The sequence below is a fragment of the Eubalaena glacialis genome, chromosome 9 (genome assembly GCF_028564815.1).
Source record: "Eubalaena glacialis isolate mEubGla1 chromosome 9, mEubGla1.1.hap2.+ XY, whole genome shotgun sequence".
Lineage (NCBI taxonomy): Eukaryota > Metazoa > Chordata > Mammalia > Artiodactyla > Balaenidae > Eubalaena > Eubalaena glacialis.
This window is the reverse complement of record NC_083724.1, coordinates 11,383,863-11,392,507: the sequence shown is the minus strand read 5'-3', so window position 1 is coordinate 11,392,507 and position 8,645 is coordinate 11,383,863. Positions and strand designations below refer to the sequence as shown.

Sequence of the window (8,645 nt, the reverse complement as noted above, 5' to 3'; positions counted from 1 at the left end):
AAAATTTTTTTAAGAAGGAATATTACAATAGTAAAAAGAAAGCCAGTGACCACAAACACAAGCTGACCGGGATGCGACACTGAGAACAAGCAGCACTGTTGCATCCCACTGGACACCGTGCCTGTGAGGCTGGCCAAAGCGCTTTGTGAAAAAGGAAGTTTAGCAAATGCTCAGGGCACATAAAGGGCAAACCAGCAGCAAGTGGATATTGTCCTTGATGTAATCAGAGGGATGGGATTGGAAGGGAATAGCTTCTCCCATGTGACTTAACGGCCCTTCACATGGTGGCTTAGGTACCTCCAAGGAGTTCTCAAACCACTGATGGGTGACTTGGATTTAGACTAGCTTCCCAAACACACACACACACACACACACATATGCACACACACACACTCATTCAGCCAGGCCTTCCCTCCCCGGCCTCCCCCAGCTACAGGCCAGCCTCGGCAGAGCCCCTGCCTTGCCTGGTAGCTGGGCACTGTCCCTGTGGCCCTGGGCAATGACGAGGGTCCCAATCCCCACAGTACAGACAGGTCAGAAGCACAATGCCACTCCTGCCATGGCAGAGGCTGATGGGAACATGTCCCTCTCACAACTCAGACTCCACTAGGGCTGACCCTAGTCCCAAGCAAGCCAAACATGGCTGGGTTTTAGGTAATCTGGACCATGGCCTCCCCTCTCTGACCCCTCACCAGCACCAGTCCCATCTGCTCTCCACCCCATCCTCCCCAGCCTTTGCATCAGCTTTGCATCCCTCTGCCTGGTACACTGGTGCCTGCACCTGTGCATGGTTGCCTCCCTCTGGTCATTCAGGTCTCAGCTTCCCCAGGGAAACTGTCCTTCAATGCTGAGTCTAAAGTCGTCCCCATCAGGCTTCCCTGATGGCGCAGTGGTTAAGAATCCGCCTGCCAATGCAGGGGACACGGGTTCAAGCCCTGGTCCAGGAAGATCCCACATGCCGCGGAGCAACTAAGCCCATGCGCCACAACTACTGAGCCTGTGCTCTAGAGCCTGCGAGCCACAACTACTGAGCCCGCGTGCCACAACTACTGAAGCCCGCGCGCCTAGAGTCCATGCTCCTCAACAAGAGAAGCCACCGCAATGAGAAGCCCGCATGCCACAACGAAGAGTAGCCCCTGCTCCCTGCAACTAGAGAAAGCCTGTGCGCAGCAACGAAGACCCAAAGCAGCCAAAAATAAATAAATAAAATAAATTTTTAAAAAAATTTTTAAAATAAATAAAGTCTTTCCCATCACAAGCCCTCTCGTCTCTTCACTAGCAGGTATTTATTTATTAGTTTTCCTGCTTAGGGCCTGTCTCCTGTCACTGGAGTCTGAGCTCCATGAAAGCAGAGCTTGCTCCCTACTTGTTCATCAGCACCCAGAAGACCCCCAACAAATGTCTGCAAATAACCGAGTGATCTGTCTCAGAACCTTGGGCGAGTTCATGAACAGTCTGCTGAGCAAGCCACCCTTGGTTCCGAGGTCATGGCCACTGAATGGGCCACACTTCTTTCATTTTATTCGTGCAGCATATTTGTTGAGGCCGCCTCTAAGTCAGGTTCCAGGCAGAAATCTCTAGACTGCAATCTCAGATCACTAAGGTTGGAGAGCAGATGGGATATTTCCAGTGACTCTCTCCATCTTGAAATTCTATGAAAATGAGAAAACCCATCTTCAGGAAAAAATACTCCACCTAAACACCCCATCCTGGGCTGCAGCCAGGGACCTGGGCAGCAAAAAAAACTGTGGCATTTCTGTTGTCTGTGGCAATAATACTCTCACGTGCCAGGCACACAGCTCTGAACCCCAGTTCAGTGTTTGAGGCAGCTCAATGGCCAACAGAGGCCAGAGGCTGTAGAGTTCAGTGAGCTTAGGCTGACCCTTACTAGCTTGGTTGACAGCATGACCTGCCAGAAAGAGCAGTGACAAGGCTTGTGCGGTCTTGTAAGCCCTAAGCGTGATGCCCAATACAGAGTGGGTGTTCAGGAAGCAGTAGCTACTGTTGCCATTGTAACCAGTTAATTCCCTGCTCAGAGGATCTGCCAGCATTGTAACCAGTTAATTCCCTGCTCAGAGGATCTGCCAGCTCTCCTGGCAGGTCTGTGTCATGCACCGCAGGCTATCCAATGTGACTGATGCCTGTGTGCCAGCCTCGGGGGCACCAAGCTGAGCAAGGCTCACCCCTCCCCTTGAGAACCTGCTGGGAGGTGGGGAAGCCAGATGTAGCCGCACGCACATGGTGTTCTTGGTGGTTTGAGAGCCGAGAGCCTGAGGTCTCCGTGCCTTGCCAAGGAGTGTGGGCTGCTGCTGGAAACACAGAGGTGCCAGCACCTCCCAACCTGACTCCCTGTCAGAGTGAAGAGCCTCCTCTGGTCCCCTCTTGATGTGGTCCTCAAAGGGGACCTCTCTCTGCCCTCTAGATTTTCTCCCTAGGACTTTAACTCCTAAAATTTCCCCTTGGCAGGTGGGAAACAAAGAAATAACAATAACTGTCTATAGGATAGATATAGATATCTACAGCGTCCGGGTGTGTGCTCCGTGCCAGGCGCAGTGCCGAGTCTTTTTGTTTTGTATTTATTTTTGGCTGCGTTGGGTCTTCGTTGCTGCACGTGGGCTTTCTCTAGTTGCGGAGAGCGGGGGCTACTCTTCGTTGCGGTGCGTGGGCTTCTCATTGTGGTGGCTTCTCTTGTTGCAGAGCACGGGCTCTAGGCACGCGAGCTTCAGTAGTTGTGGCACGTGGGCTTCAGTAGTTGTGGCTCGCGGGCTCTAGAGCGCAGGCTCAGTAGCTGTGGCGCATGGGCTTAGTTGCTCCGCGGCATGTGGGATCTTCCCAGACCAGGGCTTGAACCCGTGTCCCCTGCCTTGGCAGGCGGATTCTTAACCACTGCACCACCAGGGAAGCCCAGTGCCGAGTCTTTACAGCATCGTCCCATTGAATCCTCCCAGTGACCCCACAAAATAGGTACCGTTGCTGTCCACATTTCACAAATGGGGAAACTGGGGCACCAACTGCTATGTCACGTGTTCAAGGTCACACAGCTGCGGCACCACCCTCTCAAAACACCGCACTGGTGGTTCTCAAACCCAGATCCCTTGAGAATCACTGCCAATGCCCAGGTGCCACCCCAGAACAACAGACCATGGCCTCTGGGGGCGAGGACTGAGATTTGGTCTGTTTTTAAAGCTGCCCAGGAGATCGTGCCATGCATTCAGGTTTGAGGGCCCCCGCCCTTCACCCTCCCACTGCTCAGAAGGAGCACCCCCGGCGTGATGGGGAGATCTGTCAGTTGCCAGGCTGCACCTAGGGAAGCACTCTCCTCCCGGCTGCCCCAGAAGAAGAGGGAGAGAGAGCAGGCCTTAGCCTGGCATGTCAGCCATTTCTCCCCAACAGGGTGACTGCGGGTGGGGGGGGGAACTCCTAGGGCACAGAGCACAAAGGCTCCCTCTGCTCCCAGGCAGGGCCCAGACGCCACCCCGCCCACTGGGCCCAGTCTAAGCTCTGCCCACAGCTGGGGCCAGCCCCTCGACCCCCTACATTCCAACAGGGACCCCATGAGGCAGGAACAGACAGGGCTTTCAGGATGCATGCCTGCCAGGGGGGATGGATTATTACCCCCCTGCTATGGCAGAATTATCTGCCATGAGCTCAGGGTGGCATTTCACGTGCCAAAGGTTGGCTGGCCCTGCCCTGGCCCTGGCCGCTTGGCTCCGGGGCCCTCATTCCGACTGTGCAAGGACAGAAACTTTATTCTCTTCCACTGCAAGAGGCCTCCGCCCCTCACCATCTGTGCAGCATCCCCCTCAGTGATCCCCCTGCCCCCACCCAGGGGCCAGGGCCTCCCTTCTCCATGGCTCAACACAGAGCGGATTAGATAGGGTGATTCCAAAGTCAAGTTTCCCAGGTCCTTTTAAGCCAGGGATTTTATTGACAGGGAAAGCCATTGTTACCAAGATGTCCATGTCCCACCCCAACCTGTCCTGCTTTCTGCATGAGGCCCTGACAGATTCGAACAGCTGCTGCAGCTGGAACAAGCTTCTTGTGGAAGGAGCCAGGGCTTTGGGAGCCAGACAGCCCTTGGTTTGAATCCCAGTTCTGCCACCTACCACCTGTGGAACTTGGGCACTCTACCTGAAGTCTCTGGTCTCAGTTTCCTCCTCTGTAAAATGGGGATGACAACCTTGATCTTCCAGGAATGTTGTGAGGTTGAAATGAGCTAATGGATGTGCAAAAGCACTGAGTGGGAGCATAGAGGGTGTACAGCAGGGCAAGGCACAATGCACCACGAGGGACCTCAAAGACTGACTTGGGGTATCACCCTCGGTCTGACCCCCAGGGCCTCAGGTCGGGCCAGACCCAAAGTGAGTTGTCGGCAAACGCGAGCATATCCTCAAACTGATGCTCTTCCTTGCCTTCTCTAACAGAGAGTGGAGAGGGCAAATGTCTTTCATCCAGTGAGCCTACTTGGATTGATTGGTAGTGGTCGTCTATGGGAGCTGCCCACCCAGGCCCAGGACAAGGGAGGACAGTGAGGGATTAGCAATGTTTGCCATGAGAACAAGAAGTTTGGGTGGTGAGATGTATGCTACGTTTGCCGTTTCTGTTATAGAACAAGGTCTAAATGATACTTCTCGTTCTAGTTTTTGCCTGGATTTGTGTAACAGCCTCTACATTGATCTTTCTGCTTGTCCCTTCCTACCCTCTGATCTTCAACTTCAGCTTCTAGAGTGAATTTTCTAAAATGAAAATCTGACCATTTCACTCCATTACCTGTCACTGTCCCATGGCTCCTCCCATTGCACTGAGGATCCCAGGGGTGGCTTTTAAGGCCTCCCTCCATCCACCTTCTCAGACTCATCCATGGCCACTCACTTCCAAATATCCCAACCTCGAGCCCCATAGGTCTGAGGGCCTTCAAGAACCAAGATGTGAGGATCCGAAGCAGCTTGGAAAGTCAAACCCAAAACCCTGTGCCCAGACTCACAAGATCAGGTCAAGATCAGAGGGGTAGCCAGAGAGTTCACTGCATTTACCACCAGTGAGTTTAACAAACCAGAGGGAGCTGGTAAACTTCCAATGGACCCTGAAGTGCAGTTTAGCAAAGCTGTCACCTGCTCACCCTTAACCACACTGATGGGATTAGTCCTGAGTCGCCCCTGCAGAGGGGAATTTACACTGCTCTGTCTCCTGATTGCCCATTCCAAGACAAATCTCCTTGGCAGCCAGACACAGGGTAGAGGCTTCCAGGCACCGCTGGGTCCAAAGCTTTCTAATCCAGGGTCCAGGCATGTATGAGGGCCCTTGCCCCACAGAAGGCCAGTGGGGTTCCTCCTCATTCCCTCTCAGTTCCAACTCTTGCTATTCCCCTGAAGACAATCAGATATTTCAGCCTTTCAATTTCACAAACTCCTACCCTATGCTCCTGCTCTGGCCAGGTACGGAGATGAGCCTTGGGGATTCAGAGATGGCGCAATGCAAAAGTGTTCAGTGGACATTGTCAATGAGCCAGACAGGAAGGGTTGATGGTCAGGGCGCATAACCAGCGCCACATGGCTGAGGAATGAGGAACTCATAAACAAATCTCCATTTGTTTCTAAAAGATTGCGATGTCGACTAAAATGCTAAGGAAGAGTCTAGACTTGCTGAAGAGGCAAGCATATGAATGAGTTCCTTGAGGGAAAATAGCTTCTTTAAAGAAAAGAATCCAAACAGGTTTTTTTTTTTTTCTTTCTTTTTTTCTGTTTAACTTTTTACTTTGAAATAATGACAAAGTTATAGAAAAATTAGAAGAGTAGCACAAATAACTCCTAAATACTCTTCCCCTTGATTCACCAATTATTCACATTTTGTGACATTTGCTTTGTCATTCTATGTACAGCTTTTTTCTGAACACTTGAGGGTAAGTTGCAAATATGATGCCCCTTTTCCCCTAAATACTTCAGTGTATATTGCCTAAGAACATGAACATTCAGATAACCACAGTACAATTAGCAAAATCAGGAAATTTAGAGTTGACATAAAATTATATCTAATCTACAGGTCTTATACAAATTTGGTGAAGCTTAGAGCAGTTTTTTTTCCAGTTCAGGATCCAATCCAGAATAACACATCACATTTAAGTCTCCCTTAACTCTAGAACAGTTCCCCAGCCTTCCTTTGTCTTCCATGACATTGCCATTTTTGAAGAGTACAGGTCATTTATTTTGTAAAATACTCCTCGATTTTCATTTCTCAGAGATTTCCTCATGATTAGATTCAGGCTATGCATTTGGGGCAGAGATACCACAGAAATGATACTATGTCTTTCTCCATACATCATATTAAGAAGCACTTGATGTCAATTTGCCCTATTACTGGTGATGGTTACTTTGATCACTTGGCTAAGGTGGTGTCCACCAGTTTTATATACTGTACAATCACTATTTTCTCTTTATAATTAATAAGTAATTTGCACGGGAGTACTTTGATGCTATATAAATATTTTATTTCTCATCAAGTTTTCACCCTCTAATTTTAGCATCTTAATTTTTATCTACATTAATTATTTCTCTGATGATTGCAAAATTGTGACTTAAAAATTTCTATTATTATGAGTCAGCGTTCTACTGAAAGAAGAGCTTACAGTATACATACATACAGTGGATGATGGGCACATGAATTCTTATCTTATTCAATGGGTTATAATTCATTACTATTATTGGGACTTCCCTGGGGGCCCAGTGGTTAAGAAGCCGCCTGTCAATGCCGAGGACATGGGTTCGATCCCTGGTCCGGGAAGATTCCACATGCCGCGGAGCAACTAAGCCCATATGCCACAACTACTGAGCCCGTGTGCCACAACTACTGAAGCCCGCACGCCTAGAGCCCGTGCTCCACAACAAGAGAAGCCACTGCAATGAGAAGCCTGTGCACCGCAACTAGAGAAAGCCCGTGTGCAGCAACAAAGACCCAACACAGCCAAAAATAAATAAATTTAAAAATTCATTACTATTATTATTTACTTGATAACCAAATTGTTCCAGATTTGGCCAGTGAGAGCTCATTCAAGGTGGCTGCTATGTCCTTTTGATGTGTCTCTCTTGTTCATTGAGCACTTCCTTATTTTCTGACACAAAAGGATGCTCTAGACTCATCCTATATTTTCTCTGGCCTTGCCCAGGAACCAGCCATTTCTTCTAGCAGCTCTGGTTTCCCCAGGGGAGGATGGTATTATGGTATTTAGAAGCAAGGAGCTGGGCACAGCTGGGCTCACTGTTCGCAGGGTATCATTGCTTCTAGGTCCTCTCAGTGGATAGAACTAGGAAACACATACACATATAAATATAAATCCAAGAGTTCATACTGATGCCTCCAGTTCCCATCCAATACCACAGCGTTCTTCCTGGCCTTCCCCATTTCCTATTTGTATGTCCCTTCTACAACAGTGAGAAACCTGTCTCTCAACATCCTCAATATATTTCACCTTTTACTCAGTCTGCCAATGCACAGAGACTAGTTTCAGAATTAGTCACTATGAAAAACAAGCCCATTAGGTAGAGTTCAGTATTTGTTTGCAATTCTTTTTATCTTTAGACTGAGGGTATATATCAAAGTTCTGTGTTCAAAAGTTACTTGGGGTGCTTGCAGTACAGATACTAAAATTGGAACAATACAGAGAAGATTAGCATGGCTCCTGCACAAGGATGACCAAAAAATAGTTACTTAAATTAGTCCTTTTTTTCACTTCAGTGTGGTTTGTTATTCATTTGAAACATAATTCAGTAATTTATAGGGCTTCACTGGTGGCGCAGTGGTTAAGAATCTGCCTGCCAATGCAGGGTACATGGGTTCGAGCCCTGGTCCAGGAAGATCCCGCATGCCACAGAGCAACAAAGCCCATAAACCACAACTACCGAGCCCGCGTGCCACAACTACTGAAGCCCGCGCACTTAGAGCCCGTGCTCTGCAAGAGGAGAAGCCACCGCAATGAGAAGCCCGCGCGCTGCAACGAAGAGTAGCCCCCGCTCGCCGCAACTAGAGAAAGCCGCACAGCAACGAAGCCTCAATGCAGCCAAAAATAAATAAAATTTAAAAAAATAATAATAATAGTAATTTATAAATACAGAGCTACTTCATTAGAGATTTTTATTTCTTTCCATAGCTTGTTTTAGTTCTCTTATAAATAACATGTAACTAAATTTTCTTTTCCCCACTTTTTTCAGCTTGTCTTCTTGTTGTTTTTGTTTTATTTTTTTATTTTTATTTTTTTTAAATTAATTAATTTATTTATTTATTTTTGGCTGTGTTGGGTCTTCGTTTCTGTGCGAGGCCTTTCTCTAGTTGTAGTGAGGGGGGGCCACTCTTCATCGTGGTGCGCGGGCCTCTCACTGTCGCGGCCTCTCTTGTTGCAGAGCACAGGCTCCAGAGGCGCAGGCTCAGTAGTTGTGGCTCACGGGCCTAGTTGCTCCGCGGCATGTGGGATCTTCCCAGACCAGGGCTCGAACCCGTGTCCCCTGCATTGGCAGGCAGATTCTCAACCACTGCGCCACCAGGGAAGCCCTGTTTTTGTTTTAATAAAGGAAATTAACCCATTTACATGTATAGTGAAAGCTAATATGTCTGGTCTTTTTCCTGACATCTTGTTTGTGTTATTTCTTTAATATGGA

General features: G+C 48.6%; 1 non-coding gene across 1 annotated transcript; it reads left to right on the top strand.

The window, feature by feature from the left end:
- Nucleotides 1-7,616: 7,616 nt before the first annotated feature.
- On the top strand, nucleotides 7,617-7,720 carry LOC133098504 (U6 spliceosomal RNA). Its single transcript, XR_009702200.1, has one exon. It is a non-coding gene; the product is annotated as a U6 spliceosomal RNA (small nuclear RNA).
- Nucleotides 7,721-8,645: the final 925 nt, after the last annotated feature.